Raw genomic sequence first — 18,581 nt, forward strand, 5'->3', positions numbered from 1 at the left:
TCGTTTATTAAGTGCTGCGCTTCATGCCGATCGACCGACGATGTCGGCTGAAACAGCGCTCCCGAAATGAACTTTTAGTACACTGCTACAGTCATCCCCATCCCCTGACATCTTTAAAATGGTGATCTTTTATCTGCAGTAACGTATCATACATTGAAAACTGTCTTCTGTATCGACTGATCTGCTAGCCAAACTGACAGTACCCCCGAGCAGCATGAATGCATTGCAGATCATCTTAGTGTGATAAAAAGTTTCCCTACCGTTCATGGCTTTCGTAGCTTGTCATTGTCACAACCACGGTCAGCGAAAACAAAAAAAAACAACTTCTAAAGCACTGAAAATAAACGGAGAGGTGTTTTTTTTTCAATTTTTTTTTTCAACGGCGTGGTACAAAATTGAGCGCATACCGCTGTTAATCAGCGTGGTGCGTCAAACTGGAAGCCGTCGTATCCCACGGTTCCCTGTGATTGCCCATATTACCGGTCACCAATTCTCCCGTAGCCGCCAAATAGACAGCTTCGAGAAGACCGCATCGTAGACAAATGCGATGCACGCTACTCTGCTGTCTATACAAGATGGCGACTTGGCGAATCGCTCAGATAGATAGGATCTCGCCGGAATTGTCGACTGCACACAAGCAGACGCTTTCCTAGACGCTCAATGTGAGTAACGTTTATTTGTTTTCGATTTAAACACGAAATCAACCAGAAAATACAACAGTTATGTTTGTTTATTTTGGCTTTTTTTTTCGATGCGAGGTGGCGCATCGTCGCGTAAAAGCCGCCTAGACGTGTTCAAATTTTCGGACAGCATAGGCTTGGTGCTGCCTTCTAAGCAGTCTGCGTAGCCTGTCTACGTGCTGTCTAAAAATTGGAACACAGCCAAAGATTCAAGAAGGACCCGAGTTTCGTTTCCTTCGCTAGCCCCACCTTCGGCGTGGGTGCACCGGTTGCTTGCTCACGTGGATGCTCCTTCGCGCGCGTAATTCAAGCCACTCGCTGGCATACAACTAGTTGGCACAATGTATTACGCATGTGTTTCTCGCGCGCACTGCTTTTCTTCGGCGCGCCATAGAGGGTAAGTAGTGCGCTCTCATTTCAAAACAATCGAGTAATAGAAAAGGTCAAGACAGGACGCTTCCATAGGCCCCTGCGGCTGATTTGGGTTCGCAGCACACCAAACAGGTGTGGTGAAACTTTGCAGCCTCAGAGATGGCATACCGCAGAAAAGACTGTCTCGAAGGCCATTTTGTAGTGACTAGGAGTATTATACTGCCTCCGAGACCACACTAACGAGCGTGCTCATCTCTGAGCACGGACGTTATTCATTTTTTTATTTTAATTTTTAACGCGTCGTTTGCATGAATTGATGAGCTTCGTGTAAGCAGCACTGCTGGAGTGGCAAGCACACGATGTCAATGTGTGTCTTTGATTGATTTGTGGGGTTTAACGTCCCAAAACCACCATTTGATTATGAGAGACGCCGTAGTGGAGGGCTCCGGAAATTTTGACCACCTGGGGTTCTTTAACGTGCACCCAAATCTGAGTACACGGGCCTACAACATTTCCGCCTCCATCGGAAATGCAGCCGCCGCAGCCGGGAATCGAACCCGCGACCTGCGGGTCAGCAGCCGAGTACCTTAGCCACTAGACCACCGCGGCGGGGCAATGTGTGTCTTTGTACACAATTTAATTAAAACATGAGGATCATTGGAGGAGCGAAAACTTTTATTTTCAAGTCATATTCTCGGTAAGCACATGCCCACTTGATGTTTGATGAACGCAGGCACAAAAAAGGCTCATTGCACTGTGAGACTCGAAAATGCCGCTGCCATATCATTACTACAAATTACACACAAGAAATAAACACATAGGTAACAATATAACGAAACCCGCAGTAGAATAACGCTGCAATAACCACACACAACTACACATACAGTGCACAACACGACACGGCAGTAGTTGCCACAGCACTTGACTCTGGCATGAACCGAAAAAATAAATTAAAAATGTTGGCTTCGTTTTCTTTCCTACCTTCGTACTAATTTTCTGCTAGACACTTTACATCGCTTTTTTTGCGAAAAACAGCCACAAGCACTTGCCGCAGAAAATTTAAAGCAATTTCAGGTTCATGCAAGCCATTGTTGCGACTCCGGGTCCCGCGGGTCTCAGTTTGGTAGCGGGCGATGGTAGCGGGCGACTTGTTCGACGATGGGTCCTAGGACCCATCGTCGAACAAGTCAGATGAGGCGCTCGTAAAAACGACAACAATTTATTTACATGGCTAGTAATATCACGGCCGGACTCGACGCTCCTTCCGCACGCTCCTTACGGCCTTCTCAATACCGGCGCCGCGCATATATTTTTTTCTGACGCGTAGTGCGGCGGCTAACCGCGCGAAGGCAGCACCACCTCACTGTAAGCTCCGCCGGCTCCCCGCGCGTCCCCGCGCTTCGTTCTCCACGGTGTCACCAATTCCTACAAGGTTCCTTGTGCCTACTACTTCACGAAGCACCTAAGCGGTAGGAACTTATTTGCATGGACCAAAGAGGTAATCGCTGCAGTGGAATCGTGTGGATTCCTTACTGTCAGAATCGTGACGGACAACTACTCTGCAAACGTAACTATGTTTACGCACATGGGTAATGAAAATTTGTCAACTGTTGTCACTCACCCACACGATCCAAATAGGGTCATATTTCTGAGTTTTGACCCTTGTCATGTGCTCAAGAACGTGCGCAGCCAATTCTTGGAACGTGAGCTGCATGACAGCATTGGGGTCATCTCTGGAACGTTTGTCCAAAAGCTGTACAACTTTCAGAAGGACAAAACTGTAAAACTGGCTTGAAACTTGACCAGAAAACACGTTTTTCCATCAAACTTGGAAAAGATGAACGTGCTTCGGGCAGTTCAAGTATTTTCTGCGCAGGTAACTGCTGCGTTGTGTCATCTCAAAGAGAACCGTGGTGGGGACCCCAGTCTCTACGGTTACAGGGAAGCCAGCCAAACCATTTTCTTCATGAACATGATGAGACAGTGGTTTGACGTTCATGACACAACGTACAAAGGGAGTGACCACAAGAGGCCAATATCTAACGAGGATGACCCTACTCGCGTGGCTTGAGAAGGAGTTCACCGACTACATAAAAGAGGTACAAGAGGCTTCACTTGCATCGGGAGAAGGTTCATTCACAAAGCAAACGTTTCATGCTTTGTTGTTCACGTCGAGGGCCACAGTGGACGCAAGACGGTTTCTTTTAAGAAGGGGTGTCAGGTACGTCTCTACCAAGAACTTTAACAGTGATCCTGTGGAGGCACTTTTTGGCCGGCTAAGGTCCATGTGTCGGGGCAACGTTTGAGTGTGATGCTTGTGTTACGATGCTGACGACTACGAACAAAGCTGATCCTTTGTATGTTCTGTTGCACAGCCAGGACAAAAGTGCACTCCACTACCCAAACCGTATGTTTTTGACACTGTTGGACAACATTGTTACTTTCTTTGAAAAAGCTGCTAGCAAACTTCCGCGTACAAAAGTGCATGAAGTGCTGCTACTTCTGGTTACCCCACACCTCGAACAATCACCCGTCCTCCTCTGCCCAGAGGGTGTAGAGAGCAGCCACGCAAGGCGCACAGCTCGTTTAATTGCGGACAAATTCATCAGACTTCTTCTCGTTAACTACACCAAGATGGTGAGCGATAGAAATGAAAAAACCACTTGCGTATGTGCACAAGCCGTCTAGAAAATATTTCAGACTGTTATGAGTATGTCATGGAGGTTCGCTTTATTTGTACCTTGCATTTGTCTTTGTGTTAATTTGTATTGCTAGCGTGGGTTTGAAAGAAAAAGGTATGTGTGCTCACCTCGCACAGAAATTGTTTTTCTATTTAAGTTCTAGTCCACCTTACGACAAAATAAATATTGTTTTTTCTCTCTGAATTTTGTGTGCTGTAATGAATTACTGTTGCTTGTGACAACACGCGTGTGCGAAAATCCGGGAAAGCTGCCGGAATGGTTGCGACTGGGTAAGCGGTGCTCTCAGAGGTCGACTATACCATTTTAACCTCATCACATGCAACGACCGAGCTGTATTGTGTGGATAAAACGTTCATCTTTAAGAATTCAGGCGCCGCAGTTGGTTCTGTTCCTCATACTCAGCGCTGTTATGATGGCCATATGGCCATAGCGCTGTGGCGCGCACACTGTGCCCGTGAACGCACTTGGAGGCGGCGGAGCAACAGTGGTCTAGCAGCGCGACCCCGAACTTGCGGCGGCAGGCAGCAAAACGCCCCAATGCGAAGGCCGTAAGGGGAGCGCCGGAGAAGGAGTCGAGTCCGGCCGTGGTAATATAGCGCCGCATTGCCAACGCTGGGCGCACTGTCCGCGGCTTCAGCCAATACGGCGCTCCATGGTCTAGATGCTCCACCCACGAAGAAGAGGAAAGACACCACACAATGCATGTGGAGAGGGCACAGTCCGCAAGATGCCCAAATATGGTCGCCAAAGCACTGCACCCACGTTTTCGCACACGTCACCAAGTTTCACGCACGTCCGATGATTTTGGTTTCCAAGATTCTTCTGGCAGCTGGAGGCTCGTTTACATTGACCCGACGAGGGCGCGTTGAGTCGAAATAAACAGGTTTTCTGGACTCGCCCTCCCCATGTATAAGCGGACGCGTCGGGGCGGAGAGTCGTCGCGGCGAGTCCCGTCGACCCGGAAACAGGGGGTAGGTTCACCGAACTCGCCGCGCTCAGAAAGGGCATGTATAACCGGTCGCGCTGAGTTGATGGCTCGTGACCTCTCCCGCCCGTCGCGGTCTCCGCTTCCCCTGTCCCCATCACTCCGACGTGATGGGGACAGGGGACGGGACCATCTGCGATTACACTATAAAAAGTAATGGTTGGTCACTTTACTACACTATTCATTTTTGGAACCAATTTTCTAAAGAAAATTTTAATTTCTTAAATATGGTGGCAGTTAGGTTGCGACAAAACTTCGAAAAAGTTAAATATTATACGCAGCACGGTAAAACGATTCCAGTCGGTAGGAAAAGAACCGCATTTCCTTGTTAAAACGCATTCACCACTAGTGTATGTTAATGTGCTTTGCGGGGAAGCAATGCAGTGTTCTTGACCAAAGTCAGAAATTTTTACACCTTTTCATCTTTTCCAGAGACAACGCAGCTGCATAGCTTGCTTGCATTGTTGACGGTAAGTGGGGGAAAAACACGAGTCGCGAAGACAGTAGTTTGGATTCGCTGGCACATGAACTTTGAAAAATTTGCAATATTGCTCATGTTCAGGCACTTATCGGTCTGTGTGGCGCTCCATATAAAAATATACACTTTGGATCATTTCAAAGGGCGCAGAAACGATATTTATTTCTGTAAGTTTAATACGAATCTTTGTTTTACGCGAGAAAATATTATTTATATTGAGCTGCCCCCAAGGCTGTCAACGGCGGACCGTAAGCGCACTTCACTGCACCGAGGGTTCCTCGGCAGCCTCCTAAATGCACCAAAGCCGGCTTGTTGATTCGTGCGCCATTTTCCTGCGCTTACCGCCAGTAATAGAAACAAATTATGCAGCTGCGTTATCTCATAAAAAGTTGTAAGAGCTGTAAAAAATGTTTAAACATCGCCCAAGAACAACGCATTGCTTCCCCTCAAACAATATCTTGAGACAACCTAGTAGCTGTGAACGTGTTGTGCCAAGGAAACGCTGTGTTCTTCCTACCCACGAGTTTTTTTCACAACCTAGTTATTGGGCGCTGCCACGATATTTAAATTGCTCTGAGAGTTGGAAAAAAATTTCCTCCGAAAACTGGTCTCAAAACAAAAATGGAAGACGGGCTTTCGGCTCGCCTCGACGCAAAGCGTCGCTGCGATCACCGCTCACCTCAACTCGTCCATGCGAGTTCATATAAATTCGGGTGCGTCGAGGTAAGCTGAACCCGCCACTCAACTCAGCCCGCCCCCGTCGCGTCCATGTACATGGGGCTTGGGTGAGGTTCGAAAAACCAGCTGCCAGTACACGTGTCAAATTTGCTTGACTGTTTGGGTAGGAAGATGTCGTGGTGGGCCCGCATATCGTCAAAATATACCATCCCATTCAGCTGATCCTATGGAGAAAGGGGGAAGGAGGGGTGGTCGACTAATCCCTCGTCTTCGAGGCGGGCTCAAGCAAGGGCTGCAGCACATAGTGCATTATCCTTTTTTTCACCCCCACATTCCATTCCTGGTTTGCTAGAAGCAGGGGCTTAGCTGCACATATTCCAGGGCTCCCCTTGTCCTCCCAAGATGAAACCACAACCAATTTGGCTTTAGCTTGCAGCCTGAACTGCAAATACCTTGCTGGTTCCGAGATTTTCAGATCCTCGGTGACCTTGAAAACGGCCCAGCTGCCTCCTTGTCTGCCTCGAAAGCATTGCTTGCAGCAAACACAATGGCCTTTCTTGAGTCGAGCTCACAATGGCCTCTCTTGGCTCGTGTGTTTTCTTGGCGCGAACCAGCCCCGGACCCATCGTTCAGGTTTTGCCGAGAGGAAATCAACCCGTCTTGACGGCACACCCTTGCTTGGAATGCGTCGAAATATTTTCGACCCGTTCACAAAGGCCGAAAAACTTCAATAATTATGACGGTCGTAACACCATTAACGAGGCAGGAGGCTTTTCTAAAAAAATCGCTTGAAGCTCGTTCGATCTTCAAGCAATATGCGAACGGCACAGATAATGATACTGAGCGCACCTGCACTTTTCACAAAATCCCACTCATGCCGTGAACTCGAATGCATGTAGCGCCACAAAGAAAACATAACAACGCGAGCGGCGACTCAATTTCTTGAGCCAAGAAATAACTTTCTCGCAAACGTGCTGCGAAGCGTTCCAGATAATTTTCTTTCGTGTGAAGTAAACCACGAAAAGAGTACGCGAAGTGAAGAGCACTCAAAATATCTTTGCGCCAAACAGCACAATGCCAGAAACGTTGATTGATTGATTTGTGGGGTTTAACGTCCCAAAACCACCATTTGATTATGAGAGACGCCGTAGTGGAGGGCTCCGGAAATTTTGACCACCTGGGGTTCTTTAACGTGCACCCAAATCTGAGCACACGGGCCTACAACATTTCCGCCTCCATCGGAAATGCAGCCGCCGCAGCCGGGATTTGAACCCGCGACCTGCGGGTCAGCAGCCGAGTACCTTAGCCACTAGACCACCGCGGCGGGGCAATGCCAGAAACGTTAGGTTAAGGCTTCATGACAAGTGCAACACGCACTTCATAAAGTATTGATGGCGTTCGTACCTAGCAGCAGCCAAGCTTAGAGGCCGCTGAAACAGCGAAGACCACGACGCACGCCTGGTACGTTATCGCACATCTTTTGCGGCATCTCCCTGCTGCTGCCCGTACTTCTTCGTTGCCGCAAATGTTCATGAACACGGAGCGTGACAACGTTGCCGTTGAGTCGACGCCATATGCACTTCTCTCGCGTCCATTTCATGCCCGATCCCAGCCAGACGTTATCGCACCATACAATCGCAGACAATAAAGATGGACTCAGGCATGGAGGAAGGGAAAAACTTAGGAGAAACCCTGACGTCGCTCATTGTGAAGCTGTCGTGAAGCCGGAAGTCGGCCATATTGACTGGGCATATTTTCCTCTCTTGTTTACATCCGAATCTAAAGCTGAAGGCGCGACTCTCTCTCCGGCTTGGAAAGCACGTGAGCTGCGCAGCGCGCCTGTCATGATGATCCGAAACCAATGTAACGGGGCTCAGCTCACTGGGCGAGCGCGACACCTTCGCGAAATCATTTCGTCCGAGTATTAACAGCGAGTAACAGCTCGCCGACACTGAAGCAAGTACAAAAGAACGCGCGCTAGATGCACTGACAACGGCGAGTGTTTTCACGTCGTTAATTCAGCAACTGTACAGACAACACGATCGGTCGTGCGCCTTCTACGGTTGCATTCAACCATGCGGCTGACGCGGCGCAAGGCCACTGTATCCGTGTTCCGCGTGAAACTCGCCGGTGTCAGCATACTACGACCGTGTTGACTTTGAGCACAGTGCAAGTGACACTTCAACGCAGTTGCTGTTACATTGAGATTACATGCATTTCTGCGGGAGAGTATAAGAAGCGGAACAGAAAAGGTGTTTTACTACGCACATGCAAGTTCTTACTGTACAAATACGGATCACAAAACTACGTATGTGAACATGGTCCTCTATGCGTCTTGCTGGACACAACAGTTTCGTCCGTTGCCACAAAGAGGAGCACTGCCTAACCGTCACTGACCTGCAAGGCGTTCCTCGTCTTTCCGCTTCTTCATGGTGCCCAACGTAATTTCGCTGAACACTTCAAATGCTTCATCCGTGTCACCCACCGGACGACACATGGATATATGCGCTCGTTCTACGCACTGTTCAGGCCCCGTGGTGGACGAAAGGTTTTGTAAGCATTGCTAAGAGTACAGTAACTGTCAGGAGAACACGACGTAATCAATAACGCGATGCAGAGCACGGATATTGTCCGCCACGGTGCAGCACGAGACCTGCGGAGGCACACATGCCACCGCCAGCCGCGGCCGCTCACTGCTAGACCAGCTACACGGCGCAACACGTAACCATACCAACGCCACAATTGTGCCCAGTGAATATGGCCGCCATGACATCATTTCCTCCACACTTTTCACGTAGCACGCTGGCTGGGCATGCCCTCTCCTATCTTTCCTTCCTCCGTGGACTCAGGCAACGCCACCTAGAAAAAAATCAGGCCCACTCACTCTTCCAGCTGTGGGCTGTGACGTCAATATTCTTGACCGTCGTATTTGACCGCACAGACGTGCCTGTGCCTGCTCATCCCATTGGAACAGCTGCATTAGTAAGCCTCACGAACCCTTTCGCGTTCTGCTGGTGGTGCTGTTGGCGAGTGAACAAGACCATGTCTGTGTCTGTGAACTGCGGCATGGATGTGTGTTGCACTTTGTGCACGGGATATTCACGTAGTGTACGGCTGCAAACCAGCACGATGGGGCGGTGCTGCGTGCCCAACTGTCGCGCCAACTATGGCAACGGACCGAAGGTTCGCGTCATCTCCTTTCCAAAGGACGACCGAAGGGCGAAATGGGAGCGTGCCGTTCGTCGAGACGACATCCTTTCTCTCCGTGATCCGAAGGTATGCGCACTTCTATGATGCATGCTTCTGAGTGATTCCTAAGGGCACCACCCCATACATGTCACGTTCTTGCCCCAAAGTAACGATCTTGTGTGCACTTCAGAGCAGACTTAGGGTAAGCCTTGGCATTAGAGAATTTTCAACTGAGCGTCGCTGACGCTCACCACCGCGATGATGTAGCGTCCCGAGACAGTGATTAAAACAGCATGGATTTCGCGTTTTATACGAGCAAGTCTTGACGCGACGCAGTCAGCGTGGCTGCAAAAAGACGGCGAAAAGCAGACGCACCTTCACGCTCCACTCAATCGAATTCATAGGCGGTGCGAGAAATGCGTTCTACGTTACGCCGCTCGCACCTCGCACTCGTCGAAATCACTGACCTCCACTAGGGAGCTGGATGGCGCTTAGAGCGCGCCGGCTTGAAGCCACCGGAAGGCGGCGGCCTTGTCCCGGAAGCCGGTGCTTGCTCCCGCCTGACTGCTGCCGGCGTGCGTGTTTTCTGGACTTCTCTCAAAAGAATGCCTGCCTGCTGTGCTGTTAATTGCACAAGCAGGCCAGAAAAGTCTTCTGGAAAGACGTTTCATGCGTAAGTGCCCTTAAATCATTCTTAATTCCCCGTAACTGACTTGCACGGAGCATGAGCACGGAGCTTTTGCGATGCGTTGAACGGCGTGTTAAAGCTGTCCGGTATTTGTCTCGCAGGTTTCCGCGTTCCCAGCCCCACTTGTACCAGCAGTGGGTTGTTAACCTCTGCAGTTAGCCTCTGCTCTAGTCTGCAGAAGCCGTCATCATCTACAATTTACATCTGCCAGACCACAGAGAAAGTGATACGCAGAGAAGACAACTTGCATGGCACAAGCCTTCCAAAGAAGGGGGATCTTTCCGATTCATTGACAGTTTCAGTTATGACAGAGCTTTCCGGTCACCTTGAGAAGCTATACCCCGAGTTACATGATCACATGTTCGAATCCGCGGCTGACTCAAACCACTTTGTGCGACTGGTAAAGTGTGTGATCACCTCCTATATAAAGATAAGGATGCATCACACCGCGAAGACGGCGACGGCCAAGATAACTGGATCAAACATCCGCAAGCAGCTGACAAAGCTTATCCTATTCAAGCCCCAGTAAAACATTCACACAAATTGACCAGTACGTGTCTTCTACATCAGCTCCAATAAACAGGCCATTCGGCCTTCAGGTCCTTTTCTTCAGTTTCATGTTCTCTGTTACTATAAATCGATATCAAGCTTATGTGGAGTGAATTCTATTCACACGGTTTTTGTTATAAAACACACTGGTTATAATAAAACAGAGAACAGCTTGGTCTGAGTTATAGGAAACTTTGTTGCTGAAGTTCTCATTTAGGTGCAGTAAAGGTTAAGGTAAGTTGAGGATTCGACCCTATGACCTTGTGTCGTGGTTTTGATGGGTTACTTAGGCTCCAACCCTCGATACACAGACCAATCACTGTCTCCTGGGGACTTGATTTGGTGGATTACCAAATCCGGGCTGAAAACACTGTTGGCAACGCCCCCCGTAACCCTCAAGCGACGGCCACTCTCTACCACGAGAAAAAAAGGAAAAGATCGAGAGCAAAGCAAACAAATACAACAAACACTCAGAAACCCGCAGAGACACGTGCGAGCGGCCGTAAAAGCTTCTATGAACGTGGCCTGCGTCGCTAGATCCCACGCCTTGTACAAGACCGGACAGCCACTCCGAATCTTGAGAAAAAGAAAACGGACGCGGGTCAGAAAAAAGGCAGTTTTACGTGCATACGCTGTCTCATTAAAAGCGCATTAAACAAACCCTGATCTGTGCCTACATAGCCCTTATTGTTACTTGGCTTACTCTTCTAACCACGAGCAAGTATTTACAAAAAAGAAATTAACGAAACGCGATCCAAAGAACAGCAGCACGCCGGCATAACTCGCGTCGCGCGTACCGCGTAGCGCAAAAGACGACCTCCTTCCGGGACAAGCGGCGGCACTTCCGGTGGCTTCGCAAGCTCCCGCTTCGGGTAGCGCCGGTGCGCCATCCAGCTCCCTAGTGGAGGTCAGTGGTCGAAATAAAGCAGTAAACGCACGTAGCAGTATATCCTCACAATAAGCGTTATCCCTTCAGTGTCAATATTATTTCACTAGCCACCATGGCGAGCTTCTAGTAACGCCTCTGATTACTTGATTGAGAAACGGGAAGGTGTGCTAGTGTGTCGAGTCATGCATCTGATTTGTACATAGTGTTTCTTACCGCTAGTTGACACCTGTTCGCGGTGCTATGCGCCATTCTTGCCGGAACGTTTGCCTAATTTGTTTCCTTGAAATATGTGCTACTGCAAGACAGCTAAATTTAGATGCCAGTAGACACCTCAATGCCTTCCTTGTTTTATGACGTAGTAAATAGAGGGCGTGCGGAGCAAAAAGCCTATGATAAAGCGCTTTCTTACATGGTTTTCAGGGCGCCCCGCCGCGGTGGTCTAGTGGCTAAGGTACTCGGCTGTTGACCCGCAGGTCGCGGGTTCAAATTCCGGCTGCGGCGGCTGCATTTCCGATGGAGGCGGAAATGTTGTAGGCCCGTGTGCTCAGATTTGGGTGCACGTTAAAGAACCCCAGGTGGTCGAAATTTCTGGAGCCCTCCACTACGGCGTCTCTCATAATCATATTGTCACGATGAGTCACAAGTACTGGGGGATTTATTAAACCACCAGGTAGCTAGCACTAGGACGATGCGTCAGTCGTGGCTGGCTCTCGAGCAAAGAAGAACGCGATCTTCTTTTTTCCTCCAGATTTAGAGCCGCTCTTGCTGTCAACCCACTACGTGCTGGCGGCATTATCCCCCCTTCCGAAAAGAAAAAAAAAACAAGTACCAAAAAGAGGAAAGGAAAGTACATAGCAGCACCGCGATGCTACTACATAGGCACGTGAAAAAAAAATGAAAATTCGGATGAAGTGAAAGTAAAAACTGAAGAGCGTGCCAACATAGGAAACGTCAATGAACGAGAAAGTAAGTTCACAAAATAAACAAAAAACACAAAGAACGCTGTACGGTAAAGTAAAAGTTACGAACAACGCGCAATAAATGGCTTCATGCGCAACACATGAACGACGTCCGGCCTCAGCCGTGTCCTGCTCCGTGCATGGGGTGTTGAGTCCGGAACCACTTCGTAGTTCACGTCACTGACGCGGCGTAACACTTTATATGGGCCAAAGTACCGGCTCAGCAACTTTTCGCTAAGGCCACGGCGGCGGACGGGCGTCCACACCCAAACTTGATCTCCGGGGCTGTAAAACACTTCTCTGTGGCGGGTATTATAGCGTCGTGCGTCTGCCTGCTGTTGCTGGCCGATGTGCAGTCGCGCGAGCTGCCGGGCTTCCTCGGCACGCTCTGCGAATTCTTCGGCGTCTGTTGCCAACTCGTCTTCGTCCTGACACGGTAGCATTGAGTCTAGCATGGTCTGCACTTCGCGGCCGTAGAGAAGCCGAAATGGCGTGAATCGCGTGGTCTCTTGCACGGCGGTATTATACGCGAAGGTCACGTAAGGCAAGATCCGGTCCCATGTTTTGTGCTGTACGTCGATGTACATTGAGATCATGTCTGCGAGGGTCTTATTCAGTCGTTCAGTAAGTCCGTTGGTTTGCGGGTGGTACGCAGTTGTCCTTCGGTGTCTGGTGTTGCTCAGTTTGAAAACTTCGTCCGTAAGCTGCGCCGTGAATGCCGTCCCTCTGTCCGTTATTACACTGGAAGGAGCACCGTGTCGTAACACGATGTGGCGCATGAAAAATTGTGCTACCTCAGAAGCCGTGGCTAGTGGGATCGCCTGGGTTTCAGCGTATAGCGTGTCAAATAGTCGGTCGCGACGATCACCCATTTGTTGCTGTCCGCAGACATAGGAAACGGCCCGAGAATGTCCATGCCGAATTGGTCGAACGGCGTGCAGGGTGCTTCAATGGGCTGAAGCAAACCAGCTGGCTTAACAGATGGTTGCTTTCGGCGCTGACATTCCCGACAGCTCTTTACGTACTTCTTTACGCTTGCTGAAAGTCCTGGCCAATAGTACCTCTCGCTCACTCTGGCAAGTCTCCTTGAGTAGCCCAGATGACCGGATGTGGGTTCGTCATGGCAAGCGAAGAGGACGTCGTCTCGCATGTCTCGAGGAACCACCAGGAGGTAAGCACGATTGTTCGAACGAGCGTTCTTCTTGTACAGCACACCGTCTCGTAGGCAGAACGACGTCAACGAGCGGGATAAATGACGTGGTATGATGGTGCCCTGGCCCTCTAAATGATCAATGATTGGACGAATCTCTGCATCATCTCGCTGTCGTTTGCTCAAGTCTGATGCACTAACGGCGCCCAGAAAGCCTTCGTCTTCCTCTGCTTCCTGACTGACGACATGAAGGGGTGCGCGTGACAGGGTGTCAGCGTCTTCATGCTTACGGCCGGACTTATGGACGATGGTGACATCAAATTCCTGCAGCCGCAAACTCCACCGTGCTAGCCGACCTGAAGGGTCACGCAGGCTTGCCAACCAACAGAGCGCGTGATGGTCCGTCACTATCTTGAAGGGACGACCATAAAGGTACGGGCGGAACTTGGTGATTGCCCACACGACTGCGAGGCACTCTTTCTCCGTAGTGGAATAATTCGCCTCGGCACGGGATAGAGAGCGGCTGGCGTAGGCTATCACTCTTTCGATGTCCTCTTGACGCTGAACGAGCACTGCACCGAGCCCAATGTTACTAGCGTCGGTATGGACCTCCGTGTCAGCGTCATCGTCGAAATGAGCGAGAACGGGCGCTGATTGCATGCGCTGTCGCAGCTCATCAAAAGCTGCTTGTTGCTCGTTTTCCCAGACAAACGGCGTGTCGTCCCTTGTGAGACGAGTCAGAGGTTCTGCTATCTGTGAAAAGCCATGAATGAATCGGCGATAGTAGGCGCACAAACCAAGGAAGCGCCGGACGGCTTTCTTATCGACAGGAGCTGCTAATCCGGCAACAGCGGCAAGCTTGTCCGGATCGGGACGGATTCCTTCGGCGCTAACTACATGTCCAAGAAATTTTAGTTTTTTATAGCCGAAGTGGCACTTCTGTGGCTTTAGTGTGAGGTCCGCCGATCGGATAGCCTCCAGCACGCTGCGCAGGCGGTAAAGGTGCTGCTCAAACGTGGTAGAGAAGACCACCACATCATCAAGGTAGACAAGACAAGTCTGCCACTTGAGCCCTGTGAGGACAGTGTCCATCATTCGCTGGAAAGTTGCCGGTGCTGAACACAAGCCAAAAGGGAGCACTCGAAATTGGTATAGGCCGTCTGGAGTCACAAAGGCTGTTTTCTCACGGTCTCGCTGATCTACTTCGATTTGCCAATACCCGCTTTTGAGATCGAGAGAAGTGAAATAATGGGCACGACGAAGTCTATCCAGCGAATCGTCGATACGTGGCAGCGGATACACATCCTTTTTCGTCACGTTGTTAAGCTTTCGGTAGTCGACGCAGAAGCGTAGCGACCCGTCCTTCTTTTTGACAAGTACGACTGGAGATGACCACCGGCTGTTAGATGGTTCAATAACGCCATCTTCAAGCATCTCGGTGACTTGCGTACGTATTGCTTCACGTTATTTGGCCGACACGCGGTAGGGGTTCTGGTGTATCGGACGTGCGTCCTCGTACGTGATGATCCTGTGTTGAGTGATGGATGTCTGGCGGATCTTTGAGCAAGTTGCGAAGCAAGACCTGAACTCGAACAAGAGCGCTCGTAGTGCAGTCTGGTTAACGGTGGACAGATCAGGATTGATGTCAATATTACTCATTGACGTGTCGGCGGTATCCACTATTTCCGACGTGAAACAGTTGGTGACGTTTGCTACTTCGTGGGCAAACGCTATCGAAGTGCCACGGAAAAGATGTCGATGCTCGTTGCTAAAGTTGGTTACGAGCAATTCAGATCGACCATCACGAAGGTGTATTACACTTCTAGCTACACAAATGCCTTGCTGCAGGAGGTGTTCTAAATTTGTCTCAGCCACCACATCGCCATCGCCCAAACCACAGCATGTTACGTCGACTAGAACACTTGTTCGTGGAGGAAGCGTCACACTCTGTTCAGAAATACGGAGTACGTCGACACGCCTTCCACCATCCTGTACGTTGATTGCTCGCTGGGCTGAGAACGTGACGCGGCGCTCTTGCAGATCAATGATAGCTCCATTTTCTTGTAGAAAGTCAACTCCCAGAATGACGTCACGGGAACATTCGCGTAGAACAAGGCAGCTTGCTACGAATGTGTACCCTTGAATCTGTACTCTAGTTGTGCAGGCACCCAGTGGAGTAACGACGTGGCCACCAGCTGTCCGAATCTGCGAGTTATGCCACGGCGTGATGACTTTCTTCAGCTGCGTTGTCAGTTTCCCGCTCAGTATGGAATAGTCTGCGCCGGTGTCCACTAACGCATTAACTGCACAACCATCAATTGTCACTGCTATGTCGAGTGAAAGTCGGCCATCTTTTGCAGCAGTATGTGATGTCGGACCGGTTTCTGTACAGTTCTGCGTCAATAGGAGGTCTTCAGCGCTTCGACGTTCAGCGACCCCGCCCCCAGAGGTCGCTTTGGCTAGTTTTCCCGGCGGGGGCTGGGAGACCGTGTGGTAGAATACCGCTGGGGCGTTGATGAAAATCGCCTCAGTGATGGCGAGCGCGACTGGCGCCCGGCAGATGGTGGTGCATGCTGCTGGGAGAGGTAGTTTTCGATGTCGCGCGGTCTCTGGCCGTAACGGGGTGGTGGTGAGTACGCAGAGAAGCCGCGAAGCCCAAGACGGCGATATGGGCACTGGCGGTACAAGTGATCAACTTCTCCGCAGTGAAAGCACAGAGGCCGGCGATCAGGTGTGCGCCAAACCTCAGACTTTCGAGGAGACGTGCGCCGATCGTCGATGTACTGAACTGGTTGCACTGAACGATGGGCGACAGAAGCACCAGGGACAAAGGCCAACGGTGGTGGCGTGTACGTGCCTTCGTAGTACGGTATGTGCTGCGCTGACTGTAGTGAAACAGCAGGAACAGGATGGACGAATAATGGCGGCGTTGCAGCAGGGCGTTTCAAGGCTTCCGCGTAGGTTGTCTCACGGCGGTATTCAGCAGGAGCTGGCACAGCTGTATCATGAGGCAAGGTGTCCCGGAGGGCCTGGTGCAGCTCATCCTTGATCACAGTTGCAATAGAGTTGACTGTAGGATGAGGTGTTACACCAGCCTTTTGTAACTCTTCACGTACTATATCACGGATGAGTTCACGTAGACAGTCGTTGTTGGTTCTAGTGGCGGTGAAAATGTCGGCAGTAGACATGCCACTGACTTGCCTGTCGTATTGGTTGGATCGCTGCTGCAGCATTTTTTCCATTGTCACGGCCTCGGACAAGAACTCCGCGACCGTCTTCGGAGGACTTCGCACGAGGCCAGCAAAAAGCTGGTCCTTGACACCGCGCATCAAGCGACGCAACTTCTTGTCCTCCGTCATTCTTGAATCGGCCCGTCGGAAGAGGCGCGTCATGTCTTCGACGAACGTGGTCACAGTTTCGTTTGGCAGCTGGACGCGGGCCAGAATAGCTCGTCCAGCTCGTTCTTGGTGATCAGCACTGGCATGCGTCTGCAGAAGTCTACGAGAGAATTCGGGCCACGTCGTCAGCTGCTCCTCTCGGTTTTGATACCACGTACGCGCCCCGTCTTCGAGATAGAAGTAGACACGACCCAGTTTCGCCGCGTCGTCCCACTGATTCAAGGTGGCTACGCTCTCGAAATCCGCCAACTAGTCCTCAACGTCCTCGTGCTCCGAGCCATGGAACGTCGCCGGTGCGCGTGGGCTTTCCAACGTGTAGCGGTTCGACGTAGTGCTTCCCGTGCCGGTTGCCGAGGTTTGCACCGAAGCGCTGGTCATGTTTGTCGACGTAGTGGGAGCAGTATCGTCGGCTTCCGGAGGCAATCCCCTGATTCGGCGGCTGGTCCGATGCACGGGAGTATTGACTGGCACTGGACTCGTATCGCGGCTTCCTGGGGGGGTCTGCAGCATCCGTGAGACTACCCAGCACTTCCACCAGTTTGTCACGATGAGTCACAAGTACTGGGGGATTTATTAAACCACCAGGTAGCTAGCACTAGGACGATGCGTCAGTCGTGGCTAGCTCTCGAGCAAAGAAGAACGCGATCTTCTTTTTTCCTCCAGATTTATAGCCGCTCTTGCTGTCAACCCACTACGTGCTGGCGGCAATATGGTGGTTTTGGGACGTTAAACCCCACATATCAATCAAATCAACATGGTTTTCAGGTGTGCGAGCTCCATTTCTAGCCGCAGTACTTTAAAACGACAACAAAATACACGCATCCAAGAACCGGCAGGATAACATAAGCTCCCATGGGTGCTACTCGGCTTACTCCGGACGCAGTACCGACAACATTTCCCAATGCCCTAAGTTATTTGAGCAACTATTCACCAGTGCGAGAGGGCCCAGACCTTAAGAAAAAAACGCCTAGAAGCATCCTATCTAGAAGAAGCCATTCGACAGTCGATAGCACTGCATGAGGAAGAAGAGCACCGCAATAAGCTGTCGCCGTATGAGGACCTCGTATCGCGCCTGCCGGGTCTCGGCCTCTCCACCTACTGGGCCACAGTAAAAGCAGAAAATGCTGTGCTGTTTGTTCACATAAGTGGCGAATATCCACCAGTCGTCAAAAGGTCTGTAATTGTTATTATGAACATGGAAATTACGGCCTTCTGCAAGAAAGTGAAAGTTCTTGCCAAGGACCTCCTCATTCCTGCTACACTGGACGATCTGCGCAGCCTTCACATCATACTAGACCGTATGAGCAGTTTCAAGGCTCCAGACGTTTGCGACAAGGAGGAAAAAGTGAAGTCAACCTTCAGCTTGCTTTTCTCTTTGCTCAATGACCTCAAGGCGGGTGATCTTTTACCGCAAGAGAAAAGAGAAGCACTTGATTTCATAAAGAAGCAGCTTGACCTACTGCACAGAAAGGACCAATCATTGCGATACTCTGCAGAACATTTAATATTCTCCAGTATACTACACATTATTTCCCCACACACCTATCAATTCATTCACGGTGCTGGCAAATAACACTGCCACATCCATCTACGCTCATGCAAATTCGCTCGCAATATAACGTGAACCCTGCTAATGAGCAGAACGATGAGTGGTTTTTGCGTTATGTGAAGAAGTGGTCAAGCGTTCTCAAACCACATGAAAAAATTGTCGTTATAATGATGGACGAGATTCATATTCAGCCATACTTTGAATACAAAGGTTGCTCAGTGACCGGGGCAGCTTCTAGTTCCTCCGAAGCGGCCAAAACCGCGCATGTTTTTATCATTCAGTCGTTGCTATCAGCGCACAAGGATGTTGCTCTCA

The sequence above is a fragment of the Rhipicephalus microplus genome, chromosome X, assembly GCF_043290135.1.
Source record: "Rhipicephalus microplus isolate Deutch F79 chromosome X, USDA_Rmic, whole genome shotgun sequence".
In the NCBI taxonomy this organism is placed as follows: domain Eukaryota; kingdom Metazoa; phylum Arthropoda; class Arachnida; order Ixodida; family Ixodidae; genus Rhipicephalus; species Rhipicephalus microplus.